Genomic DNA, 24790 nt, shown 5'->3' with positions numbered 1-24790 from the left:
CAAAACATGCGTGACAATGTTGATGTGTTTACTGTCCATACGAACGCGCATGTGAATTTTCCAAGGTATGTAAATCCCTAATCAAGACATCAACTTCATGTATCTTATCCAAGATTGGTCAATCAGAAGAAGGCGAAGAATACGAAAGGGAGGAGCATCGTCTGCAATTCAAATTCTGTAAAACATACTATCTTCGACAGATTCGGTTCATTTAAGGGACGAATGACCTTCGGATTAAAATCCCTCTGTAACAACAACTGGATTCGGTTCATTTCATTTACACTTTCGAGCTAGTAAGAACTTCTCGTGATAAACACAGTATAGCTAGTAATATTTCTTAATGTGCTTACCACATACTTGCTATAATCTCTTAATTCATCTCGTAGCATCATACAATATCTGATTTATCACGAATAATCGATAATACGGCAATTTGAGGATGGTCCAAGAACGCTGCTGCAGTGCCGTCGGGATGCAATAACAGCATAATGCTCATCTTATACGTCCCTTGCCAAGACATCAATTTCATATAGCCTATTTCTCAGATTAACGCAATAGACAACATGTAGAAAAATCAATTCAGATCAATAGTTGCTCATTACAATTGATCAAGAAACAGTTTATTGAATAGCATTTAAAATTTGTCGCAATTTTAATACATTTTCCAATTACCGTACTCGAGAATTTTAAAAGCGGGGCCATGACAGGTCCTGGCTGGAAATATTCGTGGGGAGAAACTCGACCCTTTGCTGCAGGAATTTCATTAACAACTCTTTGGTAAAGCAGAAAGTTTCCGAGGAAAATTCTGCTAAAACAACTCTTATTGATTGGAATATTTATCAACAACTCTTTGTTAAGTAAAATCATCCTAAATAACTCTTTGCTCCATCGCCAAACCAAACCATTTCATTGAATTCATCAAGTACAAGAATATGAATGGTAAGGAGAAGCAGATGGTGTATATTTCGCTGGCGTTACTTTCCAACAGGTCGCCGGTTGGCGCTGTCTACTAATCCGTCCACTGAATGATTTTCAGTTGTTGCTTTTGCTTCGTTGCTCTCTGGTTCCGTTCGTTACTCGCACACTGCTGTGGCTTTCACGCGCTCTTCTTTGCTGCTCCGCTGCTTGATCCGTTCGTTATGCCGTTCGATTTGTGAATGAGCTGGGAGCAGAACAACCAGTGGTTTTATTTGCTCGAACTCCGTTCACCGATGGCGAGTGGTGGGGTTCTCGCTTGGTTGTTTCATCACACCGTTCGCTACTCGCACGCGATTGGTTATTGCTTTCGCGCTATTTTCGTTGATGGTGTGATTCTTCGCTGAGAAAAAAAACTGCAACTCTTTTGATTTTTCATGCAAAATAACCAACTTTGATAAACCATATCTCAGTTATTTATGAACCGATTTGAATGAAATTTTCACAGAATATCAGACATAACTTAAATTTTAACATATATTTTTGAGTGATTTTTCCAATCACACGTTAAAAAGCAGTAATGGTTTGACTAAAGTGAATTTTTTGACGATTTTTTTATAATTGACATAACTAAACAGCAAAGTTGTAGATTTTGACGAGATGAATAAGTTTGCTGAATACAGTTTTTGTGTAAGGCTATCAGAATTTAAGATAACAAGTTTTGAATTTTTCGTCGAAAATTACAGTTTAGTCAAACCGTTATTACTTAAAAACTTGTAATTGGAAAAAAATATTCAAAAATATATGTTAAAACTCAAGTTACATCTGATGTTCTGTGAATGTTTCATTCGACAATATTTCCATAAATAACTGAGATCTAACTTACCAAAGTTGGTCATTTTGTATGGAAAATCGAAAAAGTTGCAAATGCATGTGAATAAGTTGGGGCCTTCCTTAGCCGAGTGGTTAGAGTCCGCGGCTACAAAGCAAAGCCATGCTGAAGGTGTCTGGGTTCGATTCCCGGTCGGTCCAGGATCTTTTCGTAATGGAAATTTTCTTGGATTCCCTGGGCATAGAGTATAATCGTACCTGCCACACGATATACGATTGCAAAAATGGAAACTTTGGCAAAGAAAGCTCTCAGTTTATAACTGTGGAAGTATCATAAGAACACTAAGCTGAGAAGCAGGCTCTGTCCCAGTGAGGACGTTAATGCCAAGAAGAAAAAGAAGAAGAAGAATAAGAAGATGTGAATAAGTTCTCAGTTTATTCGACAAACCAGCTAAATATTTCATGGGTGCACAACAGCAACAGGGTAGCGGATCACAAGGATTTAGTTGAAATCTGGAAACGTAGCTAAATAGTGAGCGATTTCACAAACCGGATTCTGGATTAACAGCTCAGCAGGCTTCTAGCAGCGAGGTACTTCTTGCTAAGCAAGTTCGGAGGAGCTCTTGCCAGCTCGAAAGCGGAAATGGAATGAAACTGGATCCAACGAAGGCAGCATGTTTTATAACCTTGGAATAGCTGATGATGCTTCTCCCTTTTATGCTCTTCGCTTTCTGATCGACCAGTCTGGGAAATAGGTATGTGCCAATAATGAAAATTGTGGAGAATACTAAGACGTAAGAAATTGGTCGAACATGAATTGTTGGAATGATTGGCATTCCCTAAATATTCAATACAAGCTATTGATAATCAATAGTTTTCTTTATTATGACGGTAAATTTCTGATTCATGGGTGCCAAAATTATTACAATTGTTCAATGAGAATGTCTTTTCAAAAGCATTCTAAATATGTCGCAATTTTGTTACATGGGATAATTTTCCTAATCAAAGTGTTCCCATAAAATATGGAACATAAAAGGCGCTGTTGGAAAAGCCACTCTATTTTACAATCGTTGAGCACTCACCCCGACGGCACTGCAGCAGCGTCCGCGAGTACAATCTCAAATGGTTGAGTCATAAATTATTCATGACAAATGAAATTTTGTATGAAGCCGTGTGAAATTGATTTAGGAATATTAGAAGTTATAAATAAAGACGGAAATATTTCTCTTTTAACTCTTTTCCACAAATTTGATGGCTCTGAAAAGAACCGATGGCTTTGTAAGCTTCGATGTTGTTACGGATAAATAACACTGCTCGGACCAGCAAAACTCAGGGGGCTTCTGGTATTTGCCCCTAACGGGATTGCTTCTTGACCACCAATGATGATTTCATCACGATTCGAAATTTTGAAGCGTGGGTCAACAGCTCCTCGGCCGATGAAATTTGCGGCGGCGATGACGATGGCTGGGTGAACGCAAACAAGCGGTGAACCACAAAGCGAGAATGACTCGCCCGACCGTGTTCACAGTTCGACCGCAAATTCACCTGTGGACTGCTTCCTCTTCTTCTTCTAGGCAACGGCAGCGGTGATGGCTTTATAGCTTCGGACGGCATCTTCTCTCGCTCGCTCGACAGTTTGATTTGAGCGAAGCAAGACAAACGGGGGCGTCCTTCGCTATCGATGTCTGTGCCTGAGAAGCACGCCCGGTCAGAGCAAGCCGATCTGTCGCCTGCTGAGATGCGAGCCAATCGGAGAGTGAAAAGCAAATGACGTCAAATTTTCTCTAGCCACCCCTATTTATAGATTTGCTTGAAATCAACGTTCTATTTGAAAACAGTTATTAAACTATTTGGACAGGTATGTGGGATTCAGTAAGTAAACGACATGAAGCTTTGATGTCTTATCTTTCGATTGAGGTGCTAATCAAGAAATTTCGTTAAGCCAGCGAAAAGTTATAAACGTTTAAAATATTTCATGCCAGCGTAACGCTCTCGGTTTTGAAATTCCAATTTCACTCCTGTATAGAGAAGAAAGACGTACTTCTACGTCAAAAATGTGGAAAAAAAAAACGAAAAAAATATGTGAAAAAAAAAACTTAACCGATCAGTGGACTATTTTGTACACTACTCCCCTATTTGGTCGAAAGAATCACAACACCGGGAGAGAGACAGAAGCGAAGCGAAAAACAACCTTGAACTCAACAATGTTTGTTCGGAGATGCAAAAGCAATTCAATAGATGTGGAGATACTTATCCGTTCGTTGTATAGCAGCAGAGCGTCCACGCACCGTAGGTAGCAGAAGGCGGTTCTGCTTCGATGTTGCTCTCCGTGCGGGGGGAAAAAAATCAATCACCGTTATAGCTTTTGGTGATGACTTTTTTTGCGGTGGAACGATACTAGTTAAACTAGTTCGCTTCCTTCGCAAAGCGCGATCGCCACTCAAATTGCACTAACTGAAGGTACTATTTAGAAGCACTAACTGAGCAAAAACCCACGCGGGCGGTGGGAGAAAAAGCCGAAAAATACGTTGCAAAAGTGCCGTGCGATGAGACCGGGAACCTGTCAACCGACTCAAACAAGCGCTAAGCAAGGAATGAATTGTAAGAATTGAAACCAATAAACAAACATTTTTTATTTGTTATTGGTTTATTCTTGGCTCGCAAAGACGTGGTTGTTCAAATGACTATAACTAATTCCGAACTTTAGCCCCACCAGTGCTGCAAAATTTCGTTAAAGATAATCAGCTTTAAAATTGTTATACAGTCGACTCTCCCTTACTCGTTATTGCATAACTCGATATAGAGTTAGAGATCCATTGTAAAAGTTGGTTTTCATGGCTAACTCGATGGTCACAGATACACTGGTTTTGTGTTCTGAAACTCGATACCTCCCTAACTCGATGGTCCCTTCAGTATCGAGTTATAGAGAACTAACCGCAACTAGAAATATGTAAATATTAAGGCAAAAAGAAATGTGCGTTCAATGGAACGCTTGCACACACACCCATGCATTGAATAGTTTTTCTCCATTCTCCCTCATTCATCTTTCTCTGCGATGCTTGAAGGTGTGTGTGCAAGCGTTCCATTGAACGCACATTTCTTTTTGCCTTGACACAACCGAATGTTGTGTGTTTGGCATCATAGTTGAGCCGATTCGAAGAAACCCGAACATGAGCTTTCGCTAGGCCACACGTCGGTCGTATAGAAAGCTCATCGTGTCAAGAACAAATCAAGAAACACTGAAACAATTAAGACCTTCTTTTTCTCATTGTGACATGCACGGAATGAGCATTTTATTTTAATTTACTTTAGATTTCATAATGCAGACTCTGTACACCACAATATCCATCCATCTTTGCTTGAAATTATCTTTGGGGATGATTCGTCATGTGGCAAATAAACCGAGTAATTAGACATAATTCCTGTTGAGGTTCGTGACAGCACATACAACTCTAGTAGATTAAGAAAGATTAAGAAGGATTGATGCAGCAACAACTGTGTTATGAACAAGCACGCATGCATGAGGTACAACACGCGAGTTCATCATTTCAGGTTAACTGATAGTAGCAAAAACTCTAGATGCATGAAGTTATTCAGACAGAATTTCTCTCACCAAAGGAAGATTTATGAAGAAGCACCATTAGGATTGAGTAAACGAAGATTGATACCATTATAGCTATCATCGCATTTGGATTCAATGTGATGAATAAATTAACGGAGTAGATTATCCAAGTTACAAATCTTAAACAGGAAACTGTTTTGTAATCTGTACTAATTGCAAAATCATCACCGAGTTCGCGACTCCAAGGTTCCATCCCAGTACACCCACATAACCACCATATAGGGACGACTTTCAAAGACGCTATTTGTCACGTTCTGAATAAGTCTCCGCTTCTTCTGCGGGTACTCCGTGAATCCACCATCCTTTGCATCCACCACCCTGCCAGGACGTGTAAACGAAATAAAGCGCGTCAACCACATAAACTTAATTAAATTTCATGTTCAAAAGGGTGCTTGGGAATTCAGCCATCCCCCCCCGGGCGCAGTGCCAGCGGTTCTCTTCCGACACAATTAATAAGAGCAACGGCGGTGGTACGTAAAAGCATGACTGTCCCATACGGATGTTTGAATCGACACCATTATTCGTTGCAGTACTTATGTTTCAATATATGCTTCAAATATGGATAACAGTCACCACATAAACATTCATTACCAATAACAACTGCAAAAAATAAATAATGGTCAATGAAATATATCTGCTGTGAATGAATATCCCATGCAGTACTAGAAAATTATGAACATTTGTATTCGAAGACAAACTTTAAACTTTGAGCGTTGTTTTCTCATTGTCAACTTTTTCCTCATAGGACAGTTATGCTTCTATGAGCAGAGCAGCAGCGAACAACGTGGTGATAATGCGATGCTACAGCGCGTAAAACAGATTCGTGGCCCCTATAATTTATGCCGCATATGTGTGATAACGTTCCACGAGGGTACCTTGGTTTCGGCGAGTTTTTGCATTAAAGTATGGGACCAAATATACATGTGGATGCCGTCGGAATTCGCTTTGTTCAATTTAAATTGCAACATTTATTCTTCACACATGAGACACAATTGTAATGTTGGTTCTATTTGTAAGCTCATTTGTTTTCGTACCATTTACGATTTATGTAAGACCCAGAATTGTTTACGCCTCATTTGTTTGGTGGCCTAAAACAAATCAAATTACATCCCAACAAAAGTTAGCAAAATTACAACGTGAAGGCAGAGGCAGTTCTTTATAAGTTTCCATTCCATCAATACGTGCAAATGTAAGCTGAAAGGAATGCGCTAAAGCTGTGAAGAGCTACCATTTTTCTAGAAGGCAATCTTTCTGGGCATCTGATTGTTCGATTTACTTGCCACACAAGGCGCAAGTTTTCAGAAGTAGGACCAGAATCTTTCTGTGGAATATCTAAATGTGTAACACAATTGGAATTAAAGCAATGGAAGGACAATATGATTCAGTTAAATTGGAAAGCTATAAAAAAAATAAGGCAATCAAAACTCTTCATAACCCCAAACACATAAATAACGGAAAAAATCTTGAATTTAAATTTTAAAAATCACTAATGGTGGTAAGCTCCATCGAAGTTAATACGCCAATCGCGTATTTTCCTCGATTTTACTATTTTACTATAGTTAAATCGAGGATAATACGCGATTGGCGTATTAACTTCGATGGAGCTTACCACCATAAGTGTAACGGCGAACAACCCTAGCCTTGGCCAGACTCCCATGTTGTGCTTTCTGTACCTGACTTCCCTCCCGTTATGTCAGTTTGACAGTTCGAGAAACAGCGATTGAGCTGAGTCATAAGCAGAGAAGAAGAAATTGAATGATCTGGATTTATAATTCTTTATAATATTGAAGTTTAAGCCATCGAATTCAACTTCGATGGCTTAAGAGTTGTGTTTGATCTTCCGACCTTGACGCTTGCTTCTGCGAGGCTGGCGATGAGGGCAAGATCAAACATGTCGCGCGTCGGTCGAGATAAGTGAAAAGTGACGTGATCGGTTAGTTGTGTTTGATCTTCTGACCTTGATGCTTGCTCCTGCGGGGGCGGGTGATGGGGGCAACATCAAATATGTCGCGCATCGGTCGTATAATGAAATGACGAAGCGCCGCGGATCATTAGTAGGGTTTGATCTATTGATCGCGTTGCTTGCTTTTGCGTGGGCGAGTGATGAACACTTGTTGATTATCGAATTATATCGCGAATCCGATTAGGCGTGATTATATCATGGATCGCATCACCAACCACTGGTGACTCCCAGATCTTTACCTTATCCCACTAACCCAATATCCTTTCCATGACAACTGTGGAGATGCAGAGGTATACTCGGTCTCTAGAAGCAACGGTTGTCTAACTAACATTCCTTCCCTTCCCCGACCGTATGGACGTGGCCGGCGCCGTTATTGATTTTTAAATTTTGAGCTCTCGATTTGTGCACATTGAAGAATGGTAAGCTAATCCCAAGCCCCATTCATTAATTCCCTGTGCAACTTCGATTGTTCTGGTCAATCACGGAGTAGCAACTACGAATTGTACGGTCATCTATGCTCATGCTCATGCTCGAATTCAACTTCGATGGCTTAAACTGCGCAATATTAGTAATTGAGGCAGATAGAGAGCCTTTCCCGTTGTAGAACTAGAAAACAAAATTATGACTACTTATTAAAATTGACAATGTTTACATTTACACAGCATCTATTAATTCAAACTAAGCTAACGGCTTACAAATTAAAGATAAAGCAAACCTACAAAAGTGAGTAAATGTGATTAATAGTTCATAGTTATAATTGTTAAAAATGACATGAAATTATAGCCCACAGCAAGAAGATTAACCCTTAAAGTAAATGCAGGAGAGGAATCCGAGAGGAATCCGAGAGGAATCCGTGAATGAGCAAAAACTGAAAATTTGTAAGTAATCTATAATATATGTATATGAATGCATATGTAATCTAACAACAAAATATATTCCAGCGAAAGTTGCCTTGATACTACAGTTATGTGGTCTCGCTACTAAAAAGTTCAGTCCGAACACTAAGAATATTTATTGGGCTACTTACGGGACACTGCCCGGCAAGATATCATTTGAAAAAGATAAGTCGAAGTCATAATGATGTCTGTCGGTTTTGTGGCTATGAAAAAGAGACCTCTCTACATCTGCTTTGTGACTGTCCAGCATTATTTGCAAGTAGATAAAAATATTTCAACAAGGGCATTCTAAATCCTTTTGAAATTTGGTTACAGAACCCTAGTGTAGTAGTTGAATTTATTTTAAAGGTCCTTCCGGATTGGGATACCTCGCATCATCAGATAATGGCAGTTATCCTGAATGCTAACTCTCCGTACTGAGCACGTTGCGATAGTAAACAGGGGTATACCACAATAGATCAACTAATAGTCGCAGTGGTTCAAATCCCAACGAAAAAAAAGTTTTTTTTATTACTTATGAAATTTACAGCTATCATTTTGAACACATATGCATTCTTTATATGGAAGTGAGCTCCCACAAGAAACCGTGTAAATTAGTGACGTAGTTATTTTTGTTTACGTTTTATTCTTTTTACTAATACTAATAATCTTTTCTTCCACACCTTAGTATATGTTCGCATTGCTATCTGAGTAGGTGTGCGCGCTGTAAGGAATTCCAGAAAGCGGAACAAAACCAACAGACTCATTGAGGTGTTTATATTTACTTGAAGTCTAAATTAAACTAATTAAATTTGCAAAGTAAGTGAACATATTGGTGATCATATATTTTGTAATTGACAGCATAAGAACTAACGTTAGTTATCGCATTCCGGTCTATTTCATCTAATTTGACTTTTCTGAAATAGTGGCATATAAAAGGTAACGAAAATTAATTGAATCTGTGCTGTTTTGTAGGATAAACAAAAATCATATCTATAGCAGAACTAAATCTTAGTTAGTAAGCATAAGTTCCAGTTTTTCGTAAGCAGTTCAGATCATCAAGCAAGGTAACCCGGTTTACTTTTATTTCCCTAAATATATACATATAAATAATTCATGAATGCAACCTAAATAGATTTCCAAAACTACCGCATGAATACCAATTTCCGGACTTAACGAACTAGGCGGGAACACTAAACGTGAGTAAACAAACATTGAACTATTTATATACAAATTAAAACTGAAACAGGAATACTTATGAATCTAATGTGAACTTCACATGAAAAATTTAACGTATAAGCCAATATAAGTATTTTCAAACAATAGGAAATCTACTTTCTGGAGAGTCGTTTAAGTTTGCGGAAATATGATTGCTGTTTGGGAACAATTGCAGTAATAAAGAAAACGTAGGCTGCTTAAAAATATGGTTAATTATGTGATTGGTAAGTATTATGAGCAGGGCAGGCAATCGTCAGATTCGTCACAGTGCGATAACGAAATAAAAAAAGACATCGTCATCCAGTATAATAACTCTGGCAGGTCGTCGTCTCGTCATTGACGAAAGAATGCACGACGAACGTCAATCCAAAATCATCAACGAACAACTTTGTCTTCATTCCGATCGCTCTCCTTTCTCAAACGAAGGAGGCGTTTATTGTATATTCGCTTGCTATGCACAAAACGGCGAATGCCATCCCAGAATTGCTTGTATTGGCGATTTAACCCGTACTCCTCAAGCTTCAACAATAGCTCTGATGGTAAGCGCGTGACGTTGACGATTCAGGGATCGTTTGTTTAATTCCGGACACGTTTTGTTTTTTGTTTTTGTTTTATTTTTTTAAAAAAGGCTCATAATCTATCGACGCCACGGTTCATAATTTTAGTCGGCTCAGAGAATAGAAATAATAAACCATAGAAGAATAATGTCGCTGGTGTTCCCTTTGTTCTCGCTCAGAAACATGTTGGGTACATAAGTGTCAAACTTCATACATTTTCGTGTTGATATTTATAGCCCCGCCTATCTCCGCCAGCAAGAGATGTTCCTACTGCGACGCCAGCGACATTCTTCTTCTATGGTTTATTACTTCTATTGCTCAGAGCTCCCGAACGAAGCTTCGACCATAACGAAGGAGGCTTATTTATTCGTCATGACGCCGAGCCTTTGTGGCGGACCACTGCAGCAAATCGTCATCCAACGCTGGTTGAGTGACGATGAAGATTATATTTTTAGTTTCGTCGACGACTTTTTCCATTTGACGGTGACGATTGTCTACCCTGATTATGAGGTAGATTAACAAGTTGAATTTCATGTGCTCCACTTGCCCCACAGAGTAGGGTTACTGCAAGTTTAAGTTGATTTATAAGACTTTCTTCCAAAAGTTTCAATGTCTCTAAAAGATACCTTTCCGTTCGTGCACCCATCACCAATATGCTATCACGATATGGGCCTTCTTTAGCTGAGTGGTTAGAGTCCGCGGCTACAAAGCAAAGCCATGCTGAAGGTGTCTGGGTTCGAATCTCGGTCGGCCCAGGATCTTTTCGTAATGGAAATTTCCTTGTCTTCCCTGGGCATCGACCTGCCACACGATATACTGAAGCGAAAATGACAACTTTGGCAAAGAAAGCTCTTAGTTAATAACTGTGGAAGTGCTCAAAAGAACATTAAGCTGAGAAGCAGGCTCAGTCACAGTGATGACGTTAGTGCCAAGAAGAAGAAGACAAATAATAAATATATTATATTTTGAATTGAAAATTTTCTTGGAAGATTTACTTATATGTTCCATTGTCCCAGGCTATCATAGCACATCAACCATTATACAAAATAAAAAAAAACACAGTTTTCAATCGACTGATGGATTTATTTCTCATCACTTATTTTGCACTACCAAATAAGTAAATCAAGCATCTTCGTGTATCATATTAATTGTGAAAAAGATGAGCATATCAACTCAGTAGCAAGTTTCATTGATGTGTAAAAATGGTTTACAAGAGCTATAATTCATATCAATCGTTGTACGGAATTTGACACAGGAATATGTAATTGAAGCAAAAGCTATGTAAAATTGTTATGAATCACGTATTTTTTTTCAGGATAGTTGGTTTGATATCACCGGGTTGAGAATATTTTTCTTACATACAATATATAAACACATTAATGAACGATTGGCGAAACAAATTCTCAGTTAATAAGTATCCGAAGAACTAACAAGCTGGCTTTGTCCCAATAGAGGAAGACAGAAGAAGAAGAAAGTCATGTATTCTAACCATGACAAGAAACAGTTATACGCTAGAAGTAAATAAACACTCAAATAAGCAAGCTGACTTGAATCAGAAAGCCGATCTCTCTGTGCAAATCTTGGTCGTTTGCTGACATCTCCGGTCAACGGCAGCCAAAGGTGCTGCTTTAAAACAACTTGATTTTTTGCTGACATATTAGTTGAAGTTCATTTGTTGACAACTCGGCTGTGCAGATCTTGGTAAAAAATTAAAATTAGCCGAACTCAACTGACTGTGTACTTCCACTGTACGAATAAGTATCCTATAGCTCATTAAATACACAAGATCACAAAGGACAGTTTTGTCCATTACAACATAGAACCTAATATATCTTTAATATTATGAGAATGTATTGGCTTTTTTCGGTGAATGTAAAACTTATACTCAGAGTGAAAGGGAGTAACGAAAGTAATGAAATGACAAGATAAATAGAATCGCAAGCGATCGCTTGGGCAAATTAGGGGTATACGAAATTAGACGCGAAAAGTAACGTCACTTTCGTATCAATCTCCGAAAATATGCCAACGATCGATAGAACTGTTACATACGCCGAACTATGGAGCGATGCAAGAGTTCACTAATTTGACGCTTGAGCGGTGCCGAATTCACTGGTTTCCATGGTCACATAAATAACACGGCACTCCTAAAACGTCAAATAGTGAATCCGTGCATAAGTCCATATAGTTAACAGGTCGATGCGGCAAATTTTGCCTGTCTAGTGTTAGTAGTGGCCAACACTGCAACATCTAGCCGTTCAAGACCACGACGTTAGGCAACGATTTGTCGTTTCGATTGTGTTGTTCACACATATGGCCCTCTGTCAAAACAAATTTCAACTTCTATTCATTTCTCTCGTCGCTCGCTTGCGATTCTGTCCATCTTGTCATTTCATTACTTTCGTTACTCCCTTTCACTCTGAGTATAGGTATTGCATTCACCGAAAAAAGCCAATAAATTTTCATAATATTAAAGTCATGCGGTGATTAAACCTTATAAATGTATATATCTTTCTTCTATCAACTTTCTTTTGAAATTTAGGCAACCATTGAGCTTGAAAGAAAAAAAAACTGCCTTTTACCATGATAACATATAAAAATAGTGTACTTTATGGAACAAAAATTTAAAATAAAAAAATATGTTCGGGATCCCTCGGTTGATTTTTTTGGGGAACACGTCAAATGAAAGCTAAAAACCTATATTTTCGAATGGTGAAAGATTTAGCGATGCCTATTTTTTGTGATAATATTGTTCTACCAGACACGCCGTGCGTCTACTTGAAGGTTTCAAATAAAGAGCTTTTGGTTTATGTGGGAATATTATTAGTTGAGTTTTGGAAGCATTAGGAGAAATCTTCCATTTTTGCAAGTATGAAGAAAAAATATCCAAACTTTTTTGCAATCGACTACAGATGACACGCAGACTTCGTCCTTTGGCGGAGAGGCCTGTGTCATCCGAAAACAATGATCCCACATCCCTGGGGTAACTCCGGTAAATCAGATGTGAAAATATTGCATAATATTTGTCCCAAAATGCTGCCTTGAGGAACACCAGCTCTTACAGGAAGTCTTTCAGACATGTAGTTTTGATAACAAACCTGAAGTGTACGATTTGACTGATAACTTTGAATTATTTTAACAATGAATTTTGGAAAATTAAAGTATTTCAATTTTACAATAATGCCTTCATACCAAACACTGTCGAATGCTTCTTCTATGTCTAGAAGAGCAAGGCCAGTAGAATAACTTTCAGATTTGTTGGAAAGAACAAAATTTGTTACACGTAAAAGTTAGTGAGTGGTCGAATGCCCATGTCGGAATGCGAATTGTCGCATTACTCCTTGTATTATTTGCTCTCTTAACTTATGTTGGGGATATCTGAATCGATCTTTATCGATCCTCACCAACCATTTCCGTGTACGAGCTACTACGTTTACAGTTTGCGACAAAACGGTTCATATGGCCGCTACACAACAAAGCATCGCTCTGACGGTCGGCCGCCACATGTTTACCGTAATGTAAGTGATCAAAACGAGTTCTGCGCGTCAATTAGCCGTACTGATTGCTCCATTTAGCCCAAACTTCAGCAGCGTCATTCCACAAGAGATGCTAGTAGCAGCGGTTCGATGCAGTGCGCCAAACCAGACCGGCTGATGAGGCATGTATCTCGTAATTAAATTGAACAGGTAGCCGGACGCGCGATCTTAGGGCACAGCCGATGAGATGCCCTGTGCCTGGAATCGGTTTTACGTAAAACATACTGACGGCAGCGTGCATATGCCATGGACATCGCATCGGCCCCATCTCCGCGGCGGCGACGAGACTGGGAGAGGGTGTGACAGTTTCCAGCCGAACGGATAATAATGCTGGCGGGCAGTAATTTGAAAACCATACAATGATGATTGATTAATTGCAAATTGTTATTGAAACACCCAGAAGGAAATGGCTAAATTGAAGCGTTCGTTCACTCGTCATAATACGCGGTAATCGCTGCTTCCAGAGAGATAAGAGACATTCAATTAAGCGGTGGCCCTCGTACCGGTGTATAGGGCTATAGGGTAAGGGGCTACTTGGGCACCCCCATAATTTACTTTGGAATGGTAGTCGTCTACCAGTTAAGTCGTCTTACCCAATATTTCAGCTAGTAGTTCGTCTTCTTCAGGCTGCGAGCCTGATTTATGAAAAGGCTTATAACTATTCCTAGAAAGTCTATTTCAAAATCTTACTTTTAGACCTAATGGATAAATTTGAACTTGTTTTGGTCCAGTGAACCAACTTTGAAGTCTAAGTTGCGCTGTTAGATTGAATGAATAAATCTCAAGGGCAGTTTTGAGAACTTCGAATATCGAGAGACGCTTCCTCATAGTTTTGAATCAAAATCAAAACTTTTGATGCGATTGATTGGAACCAGACAAAAAATACATAAACAATAATATGGACTCTCGTGTTACCTTAATGTACGTTACCACCCAAGTCCTATTTAGCGGGTACCTGAAATAAAGAAATAATAAAACACGCAATTAGCACATAGGTTATTGATCATCACTAAATATAGCAATCTCATATTGAATTCAGTATTAGAAGCTTGAGGCTATTTTCGGAGCTGCCAAATTAACCAAAATGAGTTAATTCATCCGTGTCGATTCGGATGGGAGCCCGAGCAAAATCTAAAGACTAACAGCTACGAGCTGACAATCTTGCTAATAAAGTGTAAGTAGGTACATGATAATAAAATTTGATGTAAGAAACTAATCACGACTGAAACTGAAACTCACAAGTTCTACATATTGTAGTACACTAAAAACTATAAAATACATGCTGGGATAAAAATATTAATCTTAAACTGAGAACTTACATAAAATGCGGTCCAGAACTACTTTGACTCCTCCATGATTTACATTAGGATGGGGGGAGGAACTAATTTGTCGAAACTCGATAATGAGATGCACTTTCACATGCATATATGGAATATATTTAAAAATTTTGCTCGGGTGTTTCACGACCTTGAGTCGACCCTACAAAACACTTCAAAGAAACTTGTGGCGTGCTGATATTTGCAGAGTGTTATCGAAGCAGTGAAGTACCCAAGTTAACTTCTTTGCCCAGCATGAATTCAACAACAACGTAATCGCATATAATTAAGGCTTTCCCCAACGTTAAAGCATAATTTACAATCCCTTCACGCAAATCGCCACATAATGGTGGGCAATCAAAATGTGCCACCTATCGAATAAATAATCTGATTTGTGCGCAGCACGGATTTGTTGATAATCAACATCAGTTGCTGCCGGCGGAGGGCTTTTCGGTGGGACGCCGTCATCGTAGTTCGTGTATGTGCCGCAAATATTTCCGATTATTATCAGCTAACCGAGAGCCGCACCTGCAGCCACAGTCAGCTCCTGCTACTCATATTGGCCGATGCACACTGGTTCGTAACACGAAAAATGTGTGCAATGGCATCGAGAACTAAAAAACTCACATTTTTCGTGTCCTGAACCAGTGTGCAATGTCGTGCAGCGGCAGGCTACGTGTGCACCTCACGCCCCAAGAAATATAACGAACAACTGCCAAAATAAACACTTACGCTCTCGTTTGCCGGCAGGCCCATGTGAAAGTGGCAATTGTGGGCAGCTTGGAACAGAAAAGCCGCGCGTGGATTCACCGAGCTTTGCCTGCAGACGACTGGCACCAGCGGTGCTTTACCGAACAGACGAAAGAAACAAAATTATAACAGCATGTGTTCCCATGATATTTTAATATCACTGGTTGATATGACACATGTACCGTTAGTAGTTGAAATAACAGAAATTCTAATAAAAGTTGCACCGAATAAAACAAAAATATAACACAACCTATAATGATTATAACAAAATGATTACAGAATGAATCCTTGTTACAAACTAACAACATTATTGCAAATCATGTTACTGCTCTTAACTTCGGATGTTATTTACAGCAAAGTTATAAGTGCAATGTCAAAAATATAACATTTTTTCAGAAATGTGCTACAAAAACAAGAAAAAAAGGCATCTTGATAACAAAATTATATCAACATCTGTTATTTTCAACTTTCGTTGATAGAAACGTGTTATAATTTTGTTATATGATCGGGTCAGCTCATGCTTACGCTAGTACTCACATGATGCTTTAACGAAATCGCACCATAATCACACAAACACATTTCGTTCACCATCCACGCAGCTTCTATAAACCATGAAGAGGTGGATTGTATGGAATATTACCACCGTGCGTTCATCAGCATTCTAGTCAACATACTCGCATAGTTTAAGCCATCGATAACATAAATCGTGATAACCATTTGGTGCCGGCGCTTGTGTGAATGGGTCACAAATCCAGCGCTTTGGGGGAACACCATCTAATAGCTCCATGAAGATATTAGATTTGCAAATAGATTTCAATGATAAAACACAGTTAAAACATCAAATATGAGGATTCGTATCCAAATTTTGTCGTTCAACGTTTCAGGCGAGCGAACAGAACTGCCTTCGATTCTGATATTCTGCCAAGCAAACACAAACACTGGATCTAGTGAAAACTTTGACACGGTTGTCGAACTCGGCTTTTCGCATGACAACCTAGGGGTCGTCCATAAATGACGTAGCTTTTTAGGGGGCAGGGGGGGTCTTCACGAATTTGTGACGATGTGTGATGAGGGGGAGGGAGGGGTCCTAACTAGTGGACGTAGCATTTTGAATCACGTCGGTAAAATGAGAGGCGCTGAAAAAAATGGCATACAATTTTTTTATCAAACTTCTTTTTTCTTTGGTTGACTAAAGTTGGGTTCTAAAATGATGATTCAGCTTCAAAACATTCATATGACAAAATTGAAAAAAATACTAAGAAATTTTAAATTTTCTGTAGTGCAATCAAACAGATTTGTTTAATGCTTTAAATAATTATGTGAACCTTAAATGCCTATATTAATAAATTAATTTATAAATATATAAAATGAAAAATAAATAAATTAATTGCAACTCAAGGGTTTAACGACTTGGAAAGGAAGTTTTAGTTTCATTCTATTTTCTGTTACAGCTTATTTCTTTAAAAAAACATATGTTCGCTTTGGCAAATATTACAATAAAACAAGATATTCATTCCGTGAATTATGCTTTCAATGTTGCAGAAGATCTCCACCCAATCAACTCATCGATTTGTTTTGATATATTAGTGCTCTTGATGGAATAGCCTGAATAAACTTGATGGAAAAACCTGGACAACAGATTCGAGTGTTATCGAAATTGTTCTATCATTCAATTTTCTTACTAACTCGGTAATTTGAAGAAAGATTATTTTTAGTACTTAACTGTTTCGTTATAGGTTGTGTAAGTTTATTTCAATATGGGGAACTATTAAGTTGAATAACTTGTATATTAATCGCTAAGATTTTTTGATCATTCCAAATATTACAAGTGTAATCTTTTCTACATCTGGAACCTGATTGCTGAATGGATTTGAATTTTAATCTTCTTCTTCTTGGCATTAACGTCCCCACTGGGACAGAGCCTGCTTCTCAGCTTAGTGTTCTTATGAGCACTTCCACAGTTATTAACTGAGAGCTTTCTATGCCAAAGTTGCCATTTTCGCATTCGTATATCGTGTGGCAGGTACGATGCCCAGGGAAGTGAAGGAAATTTCCATTACGAAAAGATCCTGGACCGAGCGGGAATCGAACCCAGACACCTTCAGCATGGCTTTGCTTTGTAGCCGCGGACTCTAACCACTCGGCTAAGGAAGGCCCCAAATTTGAATTTGAATAATAATGACGAATATCCATTTCAAATTAAATATATTTTATCTTGATTATTTTCGTTTAAATCTGTTTCCTAACAGTCTTTTCAACACATTATAAAACCTATTGTACCCTAACTCGTTACTGTTAGCGTCATCAATCCAATCAAAGATTTTAGATTTTTTCTATATTTTCAGCTGTAAACTATTTTTTCATGGTAACAACAGCAAAACAAATACAATTTAGCCAACAACTTAAACAGAAAAAAAAGTTCATTTAAAACTGTATCCCAAATTACTTTTGAGCGCTACTGCAAATCAAACATTTATTCGTTAGATTATCCTTACGTTTCAGTCAGTAATTAATATCAAAATCTGTATTGAACTTCTGAATTCCAATTTTTTGTTTTAATCCAATTGCTAAGGAAAACAAATAAAAAAAATTGTAGGGGGGGGGGGGGGTTGCTTGATATGCTACGTATTTTCCAAGGGGGGGTTACAGCATTTGTGACGAAATACTACGAGGGGGGAGGGGGTGTAAAAAATCAGTAAAAAAATGCTACGTCATTTATGGACGGCCCCCTATAGCGCAACGTTGAACAGCAGGCACGAAACTTCATCATACTGGCCGACTTATTGAATTATTTCTGGAACGATCCAAGTTGAATTCATTGCCGAACGATGTCAAATCGCCCAAGAGTTGGAAGATAAACTCAAATATTTTCCTTTAATTTTCCGGTGAAATTCAACAATGTTAAACTATTTTGCTTAAGTCGTAAACTTTTTCGACGATTTTATCAATTCATAAGCGTATCCATGCAACATAGTGAACTCATAGAGAAGATTGGTTGCTGTCCATTATTGGTAGACTTACACTCAAATTTCGAGAGAACTCAATCGTGAGAGAGCAAAACTCACGCATGAGATTTTGATGTAAAATTATTTGCTCACGTTTATGCCGCCGAAAATGATTCAATCATAAAATACATAGGAAATCTGTCAAAACCTAATGTTTTTGTTTTTGTAAAATTAAAACAAAATCAGTTATAATAACAAAAGCTGTTACAAAATTAGTTTCGATTTAAAACGTAATTAGGGAGTCGATGCCGGTTATGGACCCTGTGCGTATTATGGACCCCCTACAGAAAAACATAAAATTAACACTCAAAGCAATCTTATTCCAATGAAAATCCACCGGGGGAACTTTGATTGCATTGTTAGTCAGCAGTTTCAGGCAAAATATTTGGTCTAAGGTGCATAAATACAGAAATTTGAACAGTTCTGTAAATGAAACCACACAAGAGTGTCCATAATAGGCATTTCCAGGTGGATCCATAATAGGCAGCGAGCCGAATTACATGGGAATTAAATGGAGGGTCCAGAATAGGAAACGTCAAATTTGTAAACAATCCTATTATGGACCCCGGGAGGGCCCATGTTAGGCATAAGGACATCAGTTTTCCAAATGAGTATTTCGCTGGCTAAATTGAATGTTTTTGTGTGTTTTAAAAGCGCACTATGAAGTAAAGACATGGATCTTGTTGAAAGGCTGCACAAAACGTATATCCATCTAAAATATCATTGCAAAAAAGCTTCGAGAATGAATCTCAGCTACTAAGGGGTCCATTACTAGCACTGAAACCCTATAACCTGAGTCCGCCCTCGAACATTTTGATCTCTCAATTTGAACACAATATTTTCCACCATAGCCAACCGTTGTTTGTTCGCTTGTCTCGCAGGAAACCATTTTCAATGTATGCTCTTAAAATACTTCACACGAAGCTTCTGCATTTTGATGCTCATAATAATAAATCCAATAAATCGACTGAATCAGATAGTTTCTGACTGTTCATTAGAAAAAAATTACAAAAATCTTGATAAAGTTATGTATAAGTAAGAGCAGGCGCGGTAAATGCGGTCCTTAGCCTCTTGCCCAGCAACTCCTATCCCTACCTCCTCGTGGTACTGGCCGGGTACTCGTACCTTAGGGAAGATCGGGTAACATACCACCGGTGGGAACTTTGGTCTATGCTGACAGGGAAGGGGGGGTTTGCTTTTGCTTTGGCTTCTGCAAAACTTGAGCGTTTGTACACCATGTTAGAAGCGGCTCATAACAGCGTCTGTTCCCCATGTCAGGGGCTGCTGATCATCGTCCGAGTGCCGGAGAAGGACTCTAAGCTAAACTGCGCGCTATGGTCCTCCGAAATCTAGGGGGTTGGTGTCAGGTCCTGCAAGCCAATCGTAAAATCACATCAGCACAGGAACGTCAACGAGAGAATAGAGTTGAGGTATGAACAAATAAATAAATAAATAAATAAATACGGTACGGAACAATCGGCAAAGGCCACAGCGACGGAAATGGACTTGCGATTGGAAACTCGATACGTGGAACTGCAAATCTCTCAACTTCATCGGAAGCACACGCATATCTCCGATGTACTGCAGATCCGTGGATTCGACATCGTAGCGCTGTAGGAGGTGTGCTGGACAGGTTCGATGGCGCGAACGTTTAGAGGTAATCAAACCATCTACCAGAGCTGCGGCAACACACGTGAGCGGAGAACAGCTTTTATAGTGATGGGTGTTATGCAAAGGCGCGTGATAGGGTGGTGACCGATCAACGAAAGAATGTGCAAGTTAAGAATCAAAGGCCGATTCTTTAACTTCAGCATAATCAACGTGCATAGCCCACACTCCGGAAGCACTGATGACCACATGGACGCATTTTACGCGCAGCTCGAACGTGAGTTCGACTGCTGCCCAAGACACGACGTCAAGATCATCATAGGAGATTTGAACGCTCATGTTGGCCAGGAGGAGAAGTTCAGACCGACGATTGGAAAGTTCTGAGCCCATCGGCTGACGAACGAGAACGGCCTACGACTGATAGATTTTGCCGCCTCCATTAACATGGCCATTCGTAGCACCTATTTCCAGCACAGCATCCCGTATCGGTACATCTGGAGATCACGTCCATTCCGGGACAAAAAGCGCCGCCTGGAAGCGGTGGAATGCCAAGAGATGGAGTTGCGCTACCGTTCGCAAAAAAAAACCTGGAAATTCTATCAGAAGCTTAATACATCCCACAAAGGCTTCGTGCCGCGAGCTGAGATGTGCCGGGATAAGGATGGGAGCATGTTGACGGACGGACGCGAGGTAATCGAATGGTGGAAGTAGCACTACGATAAACAACTGAATGGCACAGATAACACAGGCATAGAAGGTCAGGACAGCGAAAGCAATGGCTACGTCAGCACAGCGGACAGTGGAAACCAACCAGCTCCCACGATTGGGGAAGTTAAGGATGCCATTCAACAGCTCAAGAACAACAAAGCCACTGGCAAGGATGGTATCGGAGCCGAACTCATCAAGATGGGCTCGGACAGGTTGGCCGCTTGTCTGCATCGGCTGATAGTCAGAATCTGGGAACCGGAACAGCTACCGAAGGAGTGGAAGCAAGGCGTTATATGCCCTATCTACAAATAGGGCGACAAACTGGAGTGTGAAAATTATCGTTATCCTAGATTCTCTTCCGTCGTCTATCACCTATAGCAAACGAGTTCGTGGGAAGTTATCAAGCAGGTTTCATCGACGGCCGCTCGACAACGGACCAGATCTTTTCCGTGCGGCAAATCCTCCAGAAATGCCGTGAGTACCAGATCCCTACGAACCAACTGTTCATAGATTTCAAGGCGGCATACGACAGTATCGACCGTGTAGAGCTATGGAAGATCATGGATGAGAAAAGTTTTCCCGGGAAGCTCACAAGATTGATAAGAGCAACGATGAACGGTGTGCAAAGATCTCGGGCGAACACTCCAGTTCGTTCGAGTCTCGGCGGGGACTACGACAGGGCGATGGGCTTTCGTGCCTGTTGTTCAATATTGCGCTTGAAGGTGTCATACCCATTGAATTCTATAGAAATTTAAACTCAAACCTCGCAGGGTATAATATTTTACTATGAAGAACATTGCCGAAGACCGGGAAGCAAAATAATTTACAGCTAAAATCAAAGCCAATGCAATGAATTATGCCGATCTGATTAAATTTATTCCGCACAAACCCTTCTAGACATATATATCTCTGAAAGTTTAGAAAAGAAATATAAATTTTAATATTATTGGCACCAAACCGAATAGCGATATTTTGACTAGAAACACTTGTTTTAGATTTGGTTGTGTGCTGTTCTCTTATATTGTGTATGAAGCGCACTGTTTCTGATAAAGAAAATATTAAAGAAGACTCGAGGAACCACTTTTTAAGTAAAATATGTGTTTGGTTTTCTTTTGGATACATAATAACTAACATGGAAACATAAATTTTAGTTTTTAGTTTTAGCCAAATAAATTTACTATGATGATGCGTTAATGCTGTGAGTTTCTAGAATGTACACCCGTCCAGCGAATGCAACATTTTTCTGTACCTTACACTCTTTCATAAAATCTATACCAGGAGTTCTCAACCGGTGGTTCGCGGACTCCTAGGGGGCCGTGAAGAGTTCTCAGGAGGTCCGCGAAGCCATAGAGAGCAAAGGTCGCTTCTCTTGATTGATGAATAAATGTGAGGAATCTTTAATCTAACCTGGTTTATAACAGAACATTATAACCGAGTTGCAAATATTTGATCTGTGAAGTATTTTTAAATTGAAATCTATTTTGCTTCTTTCAACTGTGAAAATACTGAGAAGTACCTTGAATGTGTTCCTGTCAGTTAAGGATTGCAAGTCAGCTTGAATTACTCAACATCCATTCAAATTCTATCCAGTGGTATCATGACAACTAAAAACAATAATAGTTTCTGCAAGAATGCATAGACAATTTCTGGAATATTTGCGGCTTAATCCTTGGTAGTTTTTACCAGCTTACTGACGAGCACCACGGTTTTCGGAGATTGCCAGACGATTTTTTTTTGATAATTCTCTCAACGGCAGATAGTTGATTATAAAGAAACCCATAAAATCTGCAATTAACTCCTGGGAATATTTTTGACGATTTGTTGGCGGAATTCGGAATGCATGTAAAATATTTTATTCTTTTCGCTCCTGATTCACTTCGACAGGGCGTTTTAGAACTACTGAGCTCATATTTGGTCGCAATATGCGTTGTTTTCAAGCGCTTCTTATTGCCAAGTTTCAGACAATTCGGCCGAGGAAATTCCACCTGTCAATGTGTTGTTCCTACTTGCCCTGCATGGATTGTTAAATTATGCCAAAATCCTCTATGGAAGTTCCTTATCGTATTATTGCAAAAATAGGGAACCAGACCCCATTCTTGGCACTTTTGATTCACTTCGGCAGTAGGGTTTTTTTTAAAGCTCATATCTTGTCACAATATGCGTCGCACTGAAGCGCTTCTTATTGCAAAGTTTCAGACAATTCGGCCGAGAAAAAACCCCCGTGCCAAGGTGAATCATGGAAGTGCCCAAATGGTTCTGCACCCTACTTGGTAAGTTCTTGACTCAACCCTCCTCCAAAGGATCACAGCAGGATTATTGCATTGACGAGTTGTGGATAACATACATAATTTGTAGGAGTGCCTGCCAAGTACAACAGATAACACTTCAATAGTCGCTTTGTGTATTTTGTACAACACAGTTGAGAAAGCCTCGTTTTTCATTCTCAGCAACAGCGTGGTGCTTTTTTTTCTTTCTTTTTTCGATTATTAACCGCCTGACGACTAAAAGAGTAAATTATTTTGAGAAATTTGGTATTTCCATAAACATTGAGTTTTATGAACATCCATCTTTGGGGGGCCCAGAGATGTTTGCAAAGCTTCAAAAGGGATCAAGGCTCCGAAAAGGTTGAGAACCACTGATCTATACAATACTATCTAAACAAGACCAGTAAAAGTCAAAATAACATACTCTAATAAAACAATGCAGTGCAGTATAATATTCTTATGCTATTGTATATTTTTATTTTTATAACATTTCTAATAATTTATAAAAACTCCTAACGTTTTTGAATAACGGATCTAAATGATTTCAATTATTAAGAGAAATTTAGAACATTGATAAAATTGATGTGTGGTAGGATGTCCACTGTAAGTTCATATAATGATGAAAAAGAATTGTGTCAGTAAATGTGAAGTCGATAATGAATAATTCAGGTTCGGTATGTGTCAAATTGATCTTATGCGGATGAAATTCATCGAAATAAGAGTAACTCTATTATGGTTCTATGAACCCATATATGGGAGAGTACAAAACACAATAATCGATAGAAGATTTTTTAATGTGACGCAAGCTTTTCTTAACATTAGCCTTGGTTAGGTCTATGAGCTAACTATGAATGAAAAAATATCGGAGTTTCATGCAAGTTCGATAATATGCGTTTTCCAGTACACCGTGGCGATGCACAGTATTTCGATAGGCCGAAATCGTGAACTTAATTCAGTAGCACTCTTAAATGTGATTTTTTCTGGAATGGTGTCTTCGGACGAAAATTTTCTAAAAATATGGCGCATATATTGGCGTTAGTTCGCAACTTTGCCGTTGGCGGCGCTGCAAAATTAAAATTTCTGAAATGACTATCTTTAAATATGGTGTCTTCGGCAAAGTTGTAGATAATTTAAATGCCAACAACTTTGTTGAAGACACCTAGTCTGTATCTAGTCACATTTCCAAAATATGGAGGTATTTTACGAACGACCCCCAAAAAACAGTATATTTTGAAAATGTGAGGTTTTCGGTAGCAACTTTGTTCTACAAAATAGTGTAAACAGTCATTTTCGAACGAATCATTTTCTCGAAGGCACTAAGGTTCGAAAATCGAATTCGAATTATAGCAATTGAAGTGCAAATATCAGTCACTTTTCGGGGTCGTTTATTTTTTCAGGTGGCTAGTGCACAGTGATTTTTTTTGCCGATTTTGTGATCGTAATAGAATAGCGTCTAAACCGTTAGTTTTAGCGAAAAAGTTTGTTCAGAGAAGTTTCTTGATTTGTAAAAGCGCTTCTTTTGATACTAGCGGCCAGGTGATTAAATCACCTAAAAGTGAGATAAAAAATATGTTTTTTTTTTTATCTGTTGAAGATAGACGGTCGGTGTCTTCAGCAAAGTTGTA

At 39.0% G+C, this 24790-nt stretch overlaps 1 protein-coding gene across 6 annotated transcripts in view; it reads right to left on the bottom strand.

Moving 5' to 3' along the window:
* LOC5573886 (calcium/calmodulin-dependent protein kinase kinase 1) overlaps positions 1 to 24790 on the bottom strand; it is a 471871-nt gene that overhangs the window by 218942 nt on the left and 228139 nt on the right. Inside the window, exon 1 of one of the 6 annotated variants that reach the window (XM_021853058.1) lies at positions 14430 to 14448. The exons of the other annotated variants lie outside the window; for them this stretch is intronic. The gene's annotated coding sequence lies outside the window, so the exon portion shown is untranslated. Of the gene's footprint in view, positions 1 to 14429; positions 14449 to 24790 lie in introns of those variants that run through there. 6 annotated transcript variants of the gene reach the window in all.

Source organism: Aedes aegypti, chromosome 3, assembly GCF_002204515.2.
Source record: "Aedes aegypti strain LVP_AGWG chromosome 3, AaegL5.0 Primary Assembly, whole genome shotgun sequence".
Taxonomy (NCBI): domain Eukaryota; kingdom Metazoa; phylum Arthropoda; class Insecta; order Diptera; family Culicidae; genus Aedes; species Aedes aegypti.
The sequence above is the reverse complement of the archived record's forward strand: the minus strand, read 5'-3'. Positions and strand labels throughout refer to the sequence as shown.